This window comes from Erpetoichthys calabaricus, chromosome 4 (assembly GCF_900747795.2).
Source record: "Erpetoichthys calabaricus chromosome 4, fErpCal1.3, whole genome shotgun sequence".
Classification (NCBI taxonomy): domain Eukaryota; kingdom Metazoa; phylum Chordata; class Cladistia; order Polypteriformes; family Polypteridae; genus Erpetoichthys; species Erpetoichthys calabaricus.
Window position 1 is genome coordinate 280,877,792 of NC_041397.2, and position 16,930 is coordinate 280,894,721.

Consider the following 16,930-nt stretch of genomic DNA (forward strand, 5'->3'; position numbering starts at 1 on the left):
ACACACTGTGCTGTTTTTGCCTTGGAGCTTCATATTAAAGTCATTAAGATGGGAAGTAATGTCCGTTAGAAAAGCAACAATTTCCATTTTCTCGTCATTCTTCATGAAATCCACAAACGGTTTGGCTTTTGCACTCTTCTGATCCAACAGAAATGTCTCCAGCTCTTTCCGCAGTGCCCAAAAACGCTCCAGTACCTTGCCTTTACTAAGCCACCGGACATTGTTGTGAAGGAGCAAATCATCAAATGTTGCATTCACCTCTATTAGAAATGAGCGCAATAAACGATGTTGCAAAGCAGAGGATGCTCTCAGATAATTGACTAGTTTCATGACTGTTGTCATGACTTCTGAGTACCTTTCTCCAAGGCTGGCACACAAAACCATCTGGTGAATTATGCAGTGGTATGCCATGAGGTCAGGGTGGTGAGTTCTCAAGCGTGACACTAATCCCCTCTCTTTCCCAATCATACATGGTGCGCCATCAGTAGCAATGGAAACAACATGCTTCAGGTCTATCGCTCTGTCTCTAAGCATCTGTGCCACTGCTTCATAGATATCATCCCCCCTTGTGTGTCCATGGAGGTTTGTGAGACCCAAAACATCTTCATGAAATTCTCCCTTTTCTTCATCAAAAAATCTGACAAAGACCATGAGTTGTGCATTGTCCATGATATCTGTGGATTCATCCACAGCCAATGAAATGAATTTGGCTTTTTTTATAGCAGAACTAAGTTGTTCAAGCAAATCATCAGCGAGTATTTCAGCTCGTCTTGCAGCAGTGGAATCAGAACAGGGTATTTGGTTTATTTTCTGGATTATTGCATCCTTTTGAGTCCCTTCAAACAGAGCAGTCACCACTTCACTCATACACTCTTTGACTACTTCAGCATCAGAGAAGGGTTTCTTGTTTTTTCCCAGGACCCATGCTACTCTTAGTGAGGCTTCTGTTGCCCGCTCCTGTTGTGTGGCTGATCTAACTATTACACTGCTTGTAGCTTCATATGATGATTTCAGCTGGTTTATTTTTATGGTCCTTACCTCTGAGTTTTGAGGGTAATTTTGTTCGAAATGTGCATGCTTGGTTTCATAATGGCGTTTCACATTACCACTTTTGATTATTGCTACCGTCTCGTTGCAGGTTAAACACATTGGTTTTCTGCTTCCCACGGGGAGCACGAACGCATATTTTTCTGTCCACTCACTCTTAAATTCGCGGTTTTCAAAATCAACTGTTCTTTTCTTATCAATGTACTGTCTTGAGCCAGCCATCTTCACTTTCAGTCAGCAAAAAAAAAATTCAGTTATCGAAATTTGCACTGCCTGCGAGTGATGAGACTGCCTGTTCACCGGCCTGACCCAGAGCGCGTGACCGGTACATAAATCTGGCTGCCGTGAATGAGCGAGCGAGCGAGTATTGGGGGGGAGGTGGGGAGTAGTGGGAATGTTGCTATGACGATACTGTTACAGCTGCTGTGATTGGACATAGATGAAGCAACCAAACCGAGTAGAAACCTCAAAGATATATCGCGCGGAATCACAATTGCGCACTTCATTGAGAACTCATTTGGATTATGATTAAATTTGCATGTTTGTTTTGGCGTCGGTCCAGATTTAACCGTATTTGGGTCCGGATGCGGACCGGAGTCCGCCTATTGAGTACCCCGGCTATAGGGCCTCATTTATACACTTGCTACTACATAATTACACACTATTTGTGTTAATAAGTGTCTAATAGAGACTCTTTATAAACCCATTAAAGCTCCATTTTGAAATATTACTAGTAAATCACAGGGTACATGATTCATGAATTTATTTTGGGGTCACTTTTCATGGCCTGGATTTTATTACATTGCAACTGAAATGGAAAGGCTAGCCACAGCAGGTGCAAACCTGTGAAATTGTTTGCGTAGTTGAACTGTTAATTTATTCATACATTGACTGATGCACCATTTATTACCAGGACACTACAGTATAGATCTAAGTATATGTGATAAACAATGAACTCTATCAAAGAGCATAAAAATGTAAAGAGATGTATTAAAAAGCAACTGTTTTATTATCAATAGTTTGTCGTTGAAGCATGGTACCATGCAGAGTACAGGCATAGAAGTACATGCTCCAAATACAACGTGTTTCTTTGTACTGTCCTTCGCTTGCTGCACGCAACAGATTTGGTAGTTGGTGACTGTTTGTACTCAGTGGGCAAGAGAATGTGGGTGTAGTGTTGTCCTGACAGTTGTGATAAGTGGGATGCTTTATGATGAAGAAACGTCTTTGGGGCAGCTATCTCCATCAGTGGCAGGTATCCTACAGGATCCACATCATCCAACTGATTGTCACTATTTCAATCATTGTCATTATCATCGAAATATTCATCTTGCAACAAATCTACTTTTTTTAAAACATCAGCCTCTTTATCGCGATGACATGACCACAAACTATTTATCTATACATATTAATAAAAGGCAAAGCCCTCACTGACTCACTGACTCACTGACTGACTGACTGACTCATCACTAATTCTCGAACTTCCCATGTAGGTGGAAGGCTGAAATTTGGCAGGCTCGTTCCTTACAGCTTACTTACAAAAGTTAGGCAGGTTTCATTTCGAAATTCTACGCGTAATGGTCATAACTGGAACATGTTATTTGTCCATATACTCTAATGGAGGAGGCGGAGTCACGTATCGCGTCATCACGCCTCCTACGTAATCACGTGAACTAAAAACAAGGAAGAGATTTACAGCACGAGTCAAACGCGGGAACGAAGGTAAATTTTTGAGTGTCTTTTAATACTGTGTAAGCATACATATTAACACGTGGAATTAAACGTGTGCATTTACGGGGTGATTTCTCAGGCTTAAAAGCTCGCCTTTTATCAAACGCGGGAACAAAGGTAAATGACGTTGTTCACTGTCTTTTAATATTGTGTAAGCATACATATTAACACATGTGCAATTAAACGTGTGCATTTACAGGGTGATTTCTCAGGCTTAAAAGCTCGCCTTTTGCTAAAAAGGTAAATGCAAACTGTTTTCATTCTGAACGGCACAAACCACGTTAGATTTCAGACGTTAAACGCGCAAAAATGTCGGTACACCAGATAAATAAGCGCAACATTTTATCAGTTGTATTGTATGCTTACAATACATATAGAAATGTGTTAATCGTTAACTAATATTATGGGATGGTGTTTTTCGACTCGCGCCTTGATTTAAACGATTGCATTTCTTGGTGGGTTTGTGTAGCTTATTGTCAATATCTTTACACCTCTTTTTAAGACTTAATTTAAAAAGGTTTTCTTTTCTTCTTAATTAAAATTTAAAAGCAATACTTCACCGCTGCGAAGCCCCTCTAGCGCTGACGTCCGAGGTTCGATTACCGTAAGCGAGTGCAGTGAGTGTGTACGCCTGATGAGCCAAGAATAAGGGGGAAAGACGTGTTGCGTACTTTTTGCATTATTTGACAGTAAACTATTTTCAATCATTCTATGATCTGCTTCTCACAACTGAAGGCACCGTGGCTGATGTTACGTCACTTGCTGGCCAACCATAAGCGTTACCTGGTAGGTAACCAGCCACTCACTTCACTCCCTTATGGGAATCGAACCTCTGAGGTTTTCTTTTGTTCTTAATTAAAATTTAAAAGCAATACTTCACCGCTGCTAAGCCCCTCTAGCGCTGACGTCCGAGGTTCGATTACCGTAAGCAAGTGCAGTGAGTGTGTACGCCTGATGAGCCAAGAATAAGGGGGAAACACGTGTCGCGTACTCTTTGCATTATTTGACAGTAAACTATTTTCAACCATTCTATGATCTGCTTCTCACAACTGAAGGCACCGTGGCTGATGTTACCTCACTTGCTGGCCAACCATAAGCGTTACCTGGTAGGTAACCAGCCACTCACTTCACTCCCTTACAGGAATCGAACCTCGGACGTCAGCGCTACAGGCAAAGCCCCTAAAATTGCGCCAAAAAAATTGCGCAAATCGTTTATTTGACAACATGTAGATCGGGGTAATTACATTCCGCGCCACGGCGTGTGGTTCGTTTATTTGACAACATGTAGATCGGGGTAATTACATTCACTGCATTCGTAGTCTGATTCACAGTCTGATTGTATGGGTGGTTACCTACCAGGTAACGCTTATAGTTGGCCACCAAGTCAGGTCGAAGTGATCACTCGAGTGAAGGCAGCTTCACAAAAAAACAGATCCTTAACAAACTGTTATTAGTATATTTTCCCTCAATTTAAAAAGGTTTTCTTTTCTTCTTAATAAAAATTTAAAAGCGGTACTTCGCTGGTGCGAAGCGCGTGGATTTGACCGACTGACACATACAGACATATTCATGAGTGTAGGTACTTCGGAAAGAAAGCACCGTGTAAACCTAAAGTTTAAATTAAGTTCATAGACCTACAAAAGGTTGCCATTCATTTGAGGCAAGATAGCTTTTCTTCTGTACAACTATACGTTGCATTCTCAAGAGTGTGCTTGCACGGCTTCGGATATATATATATATATATGCCTTACTTCTCTTTAAGAAAGGAAGATGTAATGATACTTGATTTAAACGATTCCATGTCTTCCTGGGTTTGCTTAGCTTATTGTCAATATCTTTACACCTTTTTTTAAGACTTATTGACTGAAACGGGCTTTCACGAAAAAAGTTAGGGCTTTGCTACAGGATACACCCTCCACAAGTTAAGCAAGTAAAAATAAAATATATATTTCTGTTTTATTTAAACCTTTTAAGTTCGTATGCATAGCCCCATTTGGCTGTTTAATTTTTTTTTTCTTTTTTCAGTAATATTTAATCTCCTTAAAGAAAAAGAACATATCCATTTTACTTTTTTTGCATCTCTTTAGTAATATTTTAGTGTAAAAGGATAACCAGTATTTAAACCTTTTATGTTACTTTATAAATTTATTTCACACAATGTTGAAAAATTAATAAGAAAGCTACATATTTTGGCAGCTGCTGCTTTAGGTGACATAGGTGACATCCGGCGCCGCCAAGAGTGGCAGCCTTTTCAGCAGCTCCGTGTATGACTGTATATATATGTGTATTTTTCTACTTTTATTTTTCTATTTTTATTTATTGATCACTCCTACCACTTTATTTTATGTGGATTCGTTCCCTGGATACACTTACTTTTACAACATGGGCATGGATTTTTACACGCCGAGACTCGCCTATTCAAGTACTCAACTTCGGGCGCTGAGAACAAATGCCAGTACCGGTGTGGTTCCCTATTTACCCGACGAGGTAAGAAGGCGGTATCGTGGCAGCAGAGCCGGCACTAAGCTAAAAATGAAGCAGCTTGCGAGAAAGTGGCGTTTTAAGCCTTCGGTGCCTTCTGTTATTCTGGGGAATGTGAACTCAATCTCAAATAAGATCGACGAACTGGCTGCGCTGGTGAAAAATGTCAGAACTTACAGAGAATGCAGTTTGTTGTGTTTCTGCGAAACGTGGCTAACTAACACCATCCCAGATGCTAATGTGGAGCTACCCGGGTTTAGCACCGTTAGAGTGGACAGAGATGCAAGTACCTGTGGGAAGCACAAAGGAGGAGGACTCGCTCTCTATGTTAATACACGGTGGTGTAACTCTGGACATGTTAAAGTCAAAATCTCCACTTGCTGCAGGGACATCGAACTGTTGGCCATAAGTCTGCGTCCCTATTACTTGCCCAGAGAGTTTGGATACGTCATTGTTGTCATCGTGTATATTCCTCCTCGGGCGGACGTGGAGATAGCGAGTGACATCATCCATTCTGCTGTTGCTAAGTTACAAACGCAGCACCCTGAGGTGCTTGTGCTAATCGCTGGAGACTTTAACCATGTGACGCTGGACAAAACATTACCTGCATTCTCCCAGTATGTGGACTGTAACACCCAGGGAAATAAGACTATTGATTTACTGTATGCAAACGTTAAAGACGCATACAGTGCCACCCCGCTGCCTGCGCTTGGGAAAGGAGATCATAACCTGGTTCTGCTTCAGCCTCACTACAAACCAAAAGTGAGAATCCTACCTGTAACCAAACGATCATTCAGGAAGTGGACCCCGGAGGCTGAGAATACTCTGAGACAATGTTTTGGAACTACAGACTGGGATATCCTGCAGGGATCACATAGTGAGAACATTGAGGAGGTTGTTGACTGCACTACTGACTACATCAACTTCTGTATGGACACTTTTGTTCCAGTAAGAACAGTATGCTGCTATGCTAACAACAAGCCATGGATTACAAGTGACATCAAGGGCCTTTTGAACCAGAAGAAAAGGGCCTTTAAAGACGGTGATCAGCATGAGCTCAAGCGCGTGCAGAAGGAACTCCGAGTCCAGCTCAGGGCGGCGAAGGAGCAGTACAGGAGAAAGCTGGAGCAGAAGTTGCAGAACAACAGCATGAAGGAAGTGTGGGATGGGATGAAGATCATCACTGGCTGCAGCTCGAAGCAGGGTGCCACCATCGAGAGAGACGTGAAGAGAGCAAACGAAATGAACATCTTCTTTAACAGGTTTGACCACCCTAACCCACTCTCACCTCGGATTACTGCACTCTCTACACATCCTTCTGCTGATACCAACATAGGAGAGACATCCCCACCCACAATTACAGCAGCGCAAGTGAGCAGAGAGCTGAGGAAACTTCGTGCCAGCAAAGCAGCAGGTCCAGATGGAGTATCGCCACGACTGCTGAAGGTCTGTGCATCAGAGCTGGGGGGTCCTCTACAGCGCATCTTCAACCTGAGCCTGGAACAGGGGAAAGTCCCGAGGCTTTGGAAAACATCTTGCATCACCCCAGTCCCAAAGGTATCACATCCTGGTGAGCTGAATGACTTCCGGCCTGTCGCTCTAACATCACATGTGATGAAGACCATGGAGCGGCTGCTGCTTCAACACCTGAGGCCACAGGTCCAACACGCCCTCGACCCTCTGCAGTTCGCATACCAGGAGAAAGTGGGAGCGGAAGATGCCATCATCTATATGCTACATCGATCCCTCTCCCACTTGGACAGAGGCAGTGGTGCTGTAAGAATTATGTTTCTAGACTTCTCTAGCGCCTTCAACACCATCCAACCTCTGCTCCTTAGGGACAAGCTGACAGAGATGGGAGTAGAGTCATACCTGGTGGCATGGATCGTGGACTATCTTACAAACAGACCTCAGTATGTGCGTCTCGGGAATTGCAGATCTGACATTGTGGTCAGCAACACAGGAGCGCCGCAGGGGACTGTACTTTCTCCGGTCCTATTCAGCCTATATACATCGGACTTCCAATATAACTCAGAGTCCTGCCACGTGCAAAAGTTTGCTGACGACACTGCTATCGTGGGCTGCATCAGGAGTGGGCAGGAGGAGGAGTATAGAAACCTCATCAAGGACTTTGTTAAATGGTGCGACTTAAACCACCTACACCTGAACACCAGCAAAACCAAGGAACTGGTGGTGGATTTTAGGAGACCCAGGCCCCTCATGGACCCCGTGATCATCAGAGGTGACTGTGTGCAGAGGGTGCAGACCTATAAATACCTAGGAGTGCAGCTGGACGATAAATTAGACTGGACTGCCAATACCGATTCTCTGTGCAAGAAAGGACAGAGCCGCCTGTACTTCCTTAGAAGACTGGCATCCTTCAACATCTGCAGTAAGATGCTGCAGATGTTCTATCAGATGGTTGTGGCGAGTGCCCTCTTCTACGCAGTGGTGTGCTGGGGAGGCAGCATTAAGAAGAAGGATGCCTCACGCCTGGACAAACTGGTGAGGAAGGCAGGCTCTATTGTTGGCATAGAGCTGGACGGTTTGACATCCGTAGCAGAGCAACGGGCACTCAGCAGGCTCCTATCAATTATGGAGAATCCACTACATCCATTAAACAGTGTCATCTCCAGACAGAGGAGCAGTTTCAGTGACAGACTGCTGTCACTGTCCTGCTCCACTGACAGACTGAGAAGATCATTCCTCCCCCAAACTATGCGACTCTTCAATTCCACCAGAGGGGGTAAACGTTGAACATTATTCAAGTTATTGTCTGTTTTTTTATCTGCATTTTTTATTACTCTTTAATTTAATATTTTTGCTGCTGGAATATGTGAATTTCCCCCTGGGATTAATAAAGTATCTATCTATCTATCTATCTATCTATCTATCTATCTATCTATCTATCTATCTATCTATCTATCTATCTATCTATCTATCTATCTATCTATCTATCTATCTATCTATCTATCTTTAATTTTCAATGAAATGAAAAAAGCTCTCCCAGAGAAAACGTCAATGAAGAAGAAACAGTTTGCACTATCTAAAAATGAGAAACCCTCATTTATAAAAGTTTGCTGCAGATGACTTAACTGAAAATAAATGAATAGTTCCTATGTGTATAATACATATTTATCTATTTTACTTATGCCTTTATTCCAGCAACTTGCAACATCTGAGGTACAATTTGTTACATTACTTTTGTTTTTTGCAGCACAGGCAGGTGAAGTGACTTCCTCAGCGTCACACAGTGGTGTCAGTACCAGGATTTGAACTGACAAGCTCCGGGTTTGCTGAAATATTACTGAAGAAAGAAAAAAAACGAAAACGGGCAAATAGGGCTATGCATACAGATGTCCATCCATCCATTATCCAACCCGCTATATCCTAAATACAGGAGCCTGTATATATATATATGTGAATGTATGTATGTATATATGTATGTCTATATTTATATCTATATATATATATATATATGTAGATATGTAAATTTGTATATGTATATATATGTATATATGGATGTGTATATGTATATATATATGTATATGTAGATATTTGTATATGTAGATATGTATATATATGTATATATGTTTATGTATATATATGTATGGTTACATAACCTCTTAAACACACTACTTCTCCGCTGTGAAGCGCGGGTATTTTGCTATATGTAGATATTTGTATATGTAGATATGTATATATATGTATATATGTATATATATATATATATATGTTTACATAACCTCTTTAACACACTACTTCTCTGCTGCGAAGCGCGGGTATTTTGATATATATATATATATATATATATATATATATATATATATATATATATATATATATATATATATATATGACAGCAACAGTCATAACAATGACAACACAATTACATATGTAGATATGTATATATATATGTGTCAATCTATCTATGTATGTATGTCTCTATATATATATATATATATATATATATATATGTAGATATGTATATATATGTGTATATATATATGTAGATGTGTATATATGTAGATATGTAAATATTTATGTATATATATGTCTGTGTGTGTGTGTGTATATATATATATATATATGTATATATATTCACGGCATTCGTAGTCTGTGTCACAATCTGATTGTATGGGTGGTTACCTACCAGGTAACGCTTGTGGTTGGCCAGCAATCTGTTAACATCCGCCACGGTGCCCTCAGTTTGTGAGGAGCAGATCATAGAATGGTTGATATATATATATATTTGCAGTTGGAGATCCACGAAGGGAGAAAAATTGAATCACGTATCATAAAATAGTTTTATTCCTGAGCTTTCAACCCCTATCAGGGGTCTTCATCAGAGGATAATGCTTAGACTTACAAGAATCAAAGGCAATATATAGCAACACATTCAGTGGTTTGGGTGGGTGGAGGTGACTAAGTCAGTATGATCGGGGGGGGAGGGGGGTTGTACAGTTTAATTATTGTGTACATGTCCTTATTAAGTTGGCATATGCTGGATTTATGTCCAAGTGTCTGTTGATGGCGTTTTCATCTGATAGCCAAGACTCGGCCAACTCTCTGGCACTTTTTGTACTGGCCTTAAATTTTACTTTTACGTTGTCCCAGTTGAATGTGTGTCCTGTCGATTTAGTATGTGCATACCATGTTTGCTAAGTGTTACAGACAGATGCTTTACTTCCATTTTCCTTTATGTCTGGGCACAGATTGCCATTAATTTGTGTTTTAGAGCTGGTTTTATTAATTTGTTTTCTTTCCTAATACATTTTCCTCCTTATGAAACTATTTTATGTACAATACAATACAATACAATTTATTTTTGTATAGCCCAAAATCACACAAGAAGTGCCGCAATGGGCTTTAACAGGCCCTGCCTCTTGACAGCCCCCCAGCCTTGACTCTCTAAGAAGTCAGGGAAAAACTCCCAAAAAAACCTTGCAGGGAAAAATGGGAGGAACCTTGGGAAAGGCAGTTGCGAGACCCCTTTCCAGGTAGGTTGGGCGTGCAGTGGGTGTCAAAAGAAGGGGGTCAATACAATACAATACACAGAACAGAACAAATCCTCAATACAGTATAAAAATAAAAATTTTAGAAGTACGGAGCAGAATTTAACAGTAAATTATATCACATAAGATTTGGATATATTTAGAGTCCTGGGGACCTCATCCATCAAGCTGCCTCCCCCATTTGGCCATTCCATGGCTGAAACAGCGCTGAGCCAACCAATCCGATGAAAGGACCCCTCCTTCCCATGATTCCTGCGATCCTCCATCAGGGATGACTTTACCTTAGGCAGGCAAAACAAGGTAAATGTATTCTGTATACTATGGAGTTTTTAGTTTCACCTTTGTTTTGTTATTAATTTTCATCTATAAAAGTTTTATATTTTACATTTATTATTAATTGCAATTTTCATAATGCCGTTTTGAATTGGCTTGGTTGTCCTTATTTTGTGCGATAATTACCATGACACACTGACGGGTTGATGGGGGCAGTTATCAGAAGTCACTCCAAGTGACGTCAGCTTTGTGATCGTACTTTACCAGCAATGCATGGGAAGTAATCGTCCAAAATTCTGGATGTCAAAAAACAATTTACATTGTTTAGAAGTTTTTGGTTAAGAGTCAAGGCTCCAGTATTTAGCATTTTGTTTGAGTCTAATTTGGGATTTTGTATTGTGTTTTGGTTACTGACCATTTAGTTCATTTTGCTTTTTAACTTCAGCCCGTTTGATCAACAATTTTTATTTTTAGTGATTCTTCTCTGTTCTCCATCTCCATCTTTTATCTTTTTTTCTCTTCCTGTTAATTACATTTTGACATTATACAAATGAGTTTATTTAACCTGGTTTGTTTATAGTGTTCAGTGTTTAATTTTAACAGTTTTCATTGTGTGGTTTTCTTTGTTATTTCTCATCCTTTTAGGGTTTTTGATTATGAGTATTACAATGGTTTAGTGTTTTGTAGCAATTTTTGTTTACCAATGGCCACTACCATTTGTTTACATGTTTCCTTAATAAGAAACTAGATATGCAATGAATAAAAGGTTGCTACATTGGTCTCGACTTTGTCCAAGATTATGGATAACAACACTTCTTTAGCCATTCTTAATTGTATTCTTCTTCTGTCCTCCAGACTCCAATTTCTGGTTCCCGTTTAAAAAATTTTACCTTATCTTATAGTCTACTGGCTCCAACTCTTGCTCTCTTTTCAACTACGTCTTATCTCTTCCTCCTTATCTTCTTATTGTTGCTATTTTTTGAATCGGGGCACAGCATTGATCGCTAGTTTCGGTTTAGTGCTGTTGCCACAGATTGCTGTATTAATAAGCCGTCTTTACAAGTTAACAATTTGAGAAATGTCAAAAAGAAAGTAAAATATAAATGCTCATCAGTAGATTTAGGTATATATTTGTTATTTTTGTTTCCTGTATTTATTTATAATTTGTTGTCATGTCCAGACATTTTTATTTATTTATTTAGTATCATCAAGAAAATTCCAATTTATTTTTACCATGATGTGATTGTAGTGGTTGGGGTGAGAGAAGCTGGCAATGCAACATATGTTTATCTGTCAGATAAGTTTCAAGACAAAATCATCCATCTGTTCATCTTCTAACCAACTCTGGTTATAAAAGTAGTTATCACTTAGGCAAAAAACTTGCAAAAACACGAATATTTATTTTTTCATGAAATACATATTTTATACTTTAAAGATGTTATATGAATACAAATACTTTTAAAAAAGTGTTTCATTGTGCAGTTTTATATGCATAAAAGCATACAGTATCTTCAAACCTGGTTAATTCAAGTGACTTTCACTTTAAGCCAGCACCCATTCCAACCATTATTGGGAAAAAGGAGAGAACTAACCCTGGATGGTGGACAAGTCCATCACAAGGCATTCTCAAGTGTATACCTCCACGTACGCAAAATTAACCAATTTAAAGATGGCAAATAACTTGACTGGAAAAAACATCCATGGACATTGGCTTAATGTTTATAATCCATGTAGGCAGTGCCCAAGCCTGGGATTCAATATCAGGGCACCACCATGTTACTATCTGTCAGAATCATCAGCTTTTTAAGTACTTTGTCATGCATGCACGTCAGAGGATATTCATCTATGTAATAGGTATTATATAGAGGTATGTAATAACCTGCCAGAATGAGAGGGGCTAACATTGTCTTTTTCCTCCTCTCCTCACAGCACCAATAAACTGCCCAGTCCATAAGTATCCCATCATTTATACAAGGGCAAACCGAAAGACTGAGCTCCTGATAAAAGTGGCCTTGCAAGAGAATATTGTTTTTGTTGATCTTTTTGGCCCAAACCTCAGGGCAACAATGCCAAGAAAAGGTGTTTCTTTTGTTTATTTTTCATTTATATTAAATGGGATGGCCTGGTTGGCACCCCAAATTTCCATCTAGCAGTCTGTCATTCCTGCACCTGGCCACAACTAATATGTCTCTATTAATATTCAATCACATACTTTAGACATCTACTTTTTCTAGTGTATAGTTGTTGGGTCTTGTAAATGCTTCGGAGGAAAATTAAAGACCAGGGGTCTCATGTATAAATGGTGTGTACACACAAAAATGTTACGTATGAACGTTTCCACGCTCAAATCACGATGTATAAAACCTAAACTTGGAGTAAAGCCATGCACATTTCCACAGTAGCTCATACCCTGGCATACGCAAGTTCTCTGCTCAGTTTTGCAGACTGCCAGCACCCAGCATCAAAGCAGTGCTACTGTTCCTGTGGGGTTTCCCTTTCTTTTTAGATCCACATCCCTGACACAGCTTTATCATATACACTGAAACTAACTGCATATTGTTTATTAGTTTAATACATCTGATTGTAATTAACCTGTAACAATATAATGGTCCACGGAATAGCCAAAGTATTCCAAATACCATAGCTGCTTTAGCGTTGTTACTCTCACTGCACCTCCTTTTTCTTCTTTCAGCAGCTCCCATTAGGGGTTGCCACAACGGATCATCTTTTTTCCATATTACTCTCACTGCACCACTCGGAGTATTTATATCACTGTATCTGAGTGTGAATCACAGATCTACAGCAGCTGATCGGAAAGAGAATTATCAGTATACAGCATCAAGCACACGCTGCCTCAGCCATGCTGCCTATTTGAATTGCTCTCACACGGCAAACACTTCAAAGCCTTTCCTGTACGGATCTCACGGTTCACAAACAATTTCATCCCAAGAACTATAAACACACTCAATCAGTCCATCAAGTGCTCCTTGTAGAACTGTTTGTACTTATAAGTACAATCACCTCACTGTAAACTTGTGATACAGTTATAATATTGCACAGCCTGAGCCACTTTATAAGGCGCATATTTAAATATGATGACGATATCATTTTTAAGATGAAATGCAGCAAAATATGTTTATTATATTATACAGATAAAACTTTAACTTCATTTAAATAATCGGTATTGTTAATAATTAAACATGTGAGGACACAGGGCTGCAGCGCTAGCGAGGAGCTGGTGCTCCGTCCACGGATTGTTCCTGCCTCACGCTGTATTCTTGCTGGTGCTGGTGCGACACTGGAAGGATAGATGGACAGAATAATTAAACACGTACTACGAAGATATTTCAATGTTCCTTAAAAGTTTTGAAGAATTGGCGTTCTAAGCTTACAGATGGCTTAACGTCTGTGACAGAGTTGATTGTGTGACGATTGGATATTTGGAGAAAGAAAAGTAAGGACAGGAATTGGGTGTCAGTACGTTTGAAAGAGACAGCATTGCTACAATAAATTATTTCTTCGAAGGTCGCGCATGGTGCATCAAACATCTTGCGTGAGACATGAACAATCACTGCACCACCGTGTTCCCATGTTTAATAACATGCTTAACTCCTATCATCATGAAAATGATATCACATATACATCTCAGTATTTTAATTATTCAGAGAGCTGTAATATTATGAATGTAATGGATTCTGTGTCTTGTCGGAGGAAGAGAAAGTCTGTTTAAGAAGCACATAGTGCACATAGAGCACATAGAAGATCAAATGCAAAACAAAGCATTTAACGTGCTACATTAGTTTCGATGGGATTTGAGAAACTATAAATTAAACGATTTAAAGATGAAGTTTATGATGTTCTACTTTAATGACAAAATAAACTACATGATTAAAGTGGAAATTTCTAGATTAAAGTTGATAGAGAAAGCCCAGAAGCTCGTAGTGATTCACACACATAGAGCACATAGAAGACCAAATACAAAACAAAGCATTTAACATGCTACTTTAGTTATGATGGAATTTGAGAAGCTAGTAAATTAAACGATTTTTGTGAACTTGAGCTTTCGAGTTTCTCCGACACGCTATGTCACTCAACCAACTTCCATTTGTTGTTTATACCACTGTTTAAACCAACAAATAGTACATTTTTCCTTGCCTACACTTGGTATTCGCTGAAATTCTTCTATTTCCCCCTGTGCTTTTGCCATTGTCTTTTCACAGAAGGCTGAGCTTAAGGGCTATTAATATTGATTTGCATATTCAAAGAGGCGTAATTCTGGGAGGGGTTGGGGTGGAACAACAGGCACGTGGACGTGTGTTACTTTTCACGCTGACCGGGAATTAATGAAGCGGAAGAACGTGGAAGTTGCCGTTCGCACAGATTTATGCATCTGGATTTTTTTGTGTGTATGAACATTTCCGCTTTTGTGCTTACACCATGTTATAGTGTGAGTTCTACGCACGTCGTTATGCATGAAGCCAAAGCCCTGATTGAGACCATGATACACTGCAGAACACCTTTATACACAGATGTCCAATTTAGTACCTCAGATATACCTAGCAATATGTGTAATAATTAAAAGACTACTAAACAGACGGACATTGGACATTGAATCATCCTATGGTGGGAGTCTATTATATTTTGTGGTAGAAATTACATTGAAAATATATTAAAGAAAGAAATTGGCCCTTAATAGAACCTCTTTGAGTCAGGAACCAGGCAGGAGGAAACTTGTTCATTGCTTCTTTTATTTTATCTTCAGCAAATGCTTGAAGGGGGAGCATCCTGTTATAGCAATCTACTAAGGAACAGTGCCCTGGGCAGAGGTTGTCAGCAGATGGTCACAGAACAAAGACAGAAGCTCATACTTATTGATAACTGAAATTTAAATGACAGTGCTGAATTAATCCTGGCATTTACTCTGATTGGTTAATTGACATACACCAATTGAATATTTACTCTGATTGGTTAAAAGACATTAACAGAGAGTATAGCCAATTTGCTTCATGTTTTTTCAAAAACAAATGCACATATATTTTTTGATGTGTATTGCAAACCAAAACACTTCATGCACAATAACTATGTTACAGTTTTATATTCCCTTTACTCTCTCACAATTTCTGAGTGCTGCACAGGTGGCAGCATTTTACAGAAGGTCTCTGTTTTTTTTATAAATTAAAAAAAATCCTTTTCTGTTCTTGCAGCTTACAAAGGGGATAAAGGGTACCATTATTTTACCATAGATTCCTGGAACTATTTTTCTTGAGGTAATAATATATTTTTATTTTCGTTTGTCTGCTTACAACCACCGTCGTATTGCTCAGTGAGTGTTGCTCACTTTTCACCCATTACATTATGTGATGTTATTTTGTGCAGCACAATGAGTGAGAACGTAGTGAAAAGAGTACATAAGAGTTTCTCTAAACTTTGTAAAGAAAAAAAAATCTGAAGTTAAGTCATTACACTACATTGTATTTTTAATAATAATAGATTTGTGACAACACCAAGCCACCCATGTACATCAATTTCTATGGATTCTCCTGTCCACCTTTCCTCACTTTTTGTTTTTATTTCCCTTACTTGCATGGAGTGTGAGTGTCAGCCAGTTTACCCATCAAATCTTTTTTTTCTCTTATGGTGTTTGTGTTTAAGTAACTATCTCAGGTGTGGTCAGGTGAGGTGTGGCAGACCACGTTGGCGCCGGTTGGGGGATGTTTTTGTTTTTGTTCTTAGATATCCCAGAAATCAGTTGTTATTGTTTGTTTCCCTTTTTCTGTATTCATTTTTCATTTTATCAATAAAAATTTGATCATACAAAAAAAAACAAAAAAAACAAGACCTCTAAAGGTGTTCTGTGGTATTTGGCACCAAAACGTTAGCAGTAGATCTTTTAAGTTCTGTAAGTTGCAAGGTGGGGCCTCCATGGATCGGACTTGTTTTTCCAGCACATCCCACAGGTGCTCGATTGGACTGAGATCTGGGGAAGTTGGAGTCAAAGTCAACCTTGAACTGTCTGTCATGTTCCTCAACTGATTCTTAAACTGTTTTGTGGCATGGTGCATTATCCAGAAGGGGTGTACACATGGTCTGCAACAATCTTTAGGTGCAGTATGCATCCAAGTCACGTCTGCATGAATGCCAGGACCCAAAGTTTCCAGGCCAGAGCAACACACTGCCATCTCTTCCACTAGCATATGATGCACATGCACAGCCATCCATATGTTCTTGTAGAAAACATGATTCATCAGAACAGGACACCTTCTTCCATTTGTCAGGGGTTTAGTTTTGACAGTCACTTGTCCATTTTAAGTGCTTTTGTTGGTGGACGGAAGTCAGAATGGACACTCGGAGCAGTCTGTAACTATGCAATTCCATATGCAGCA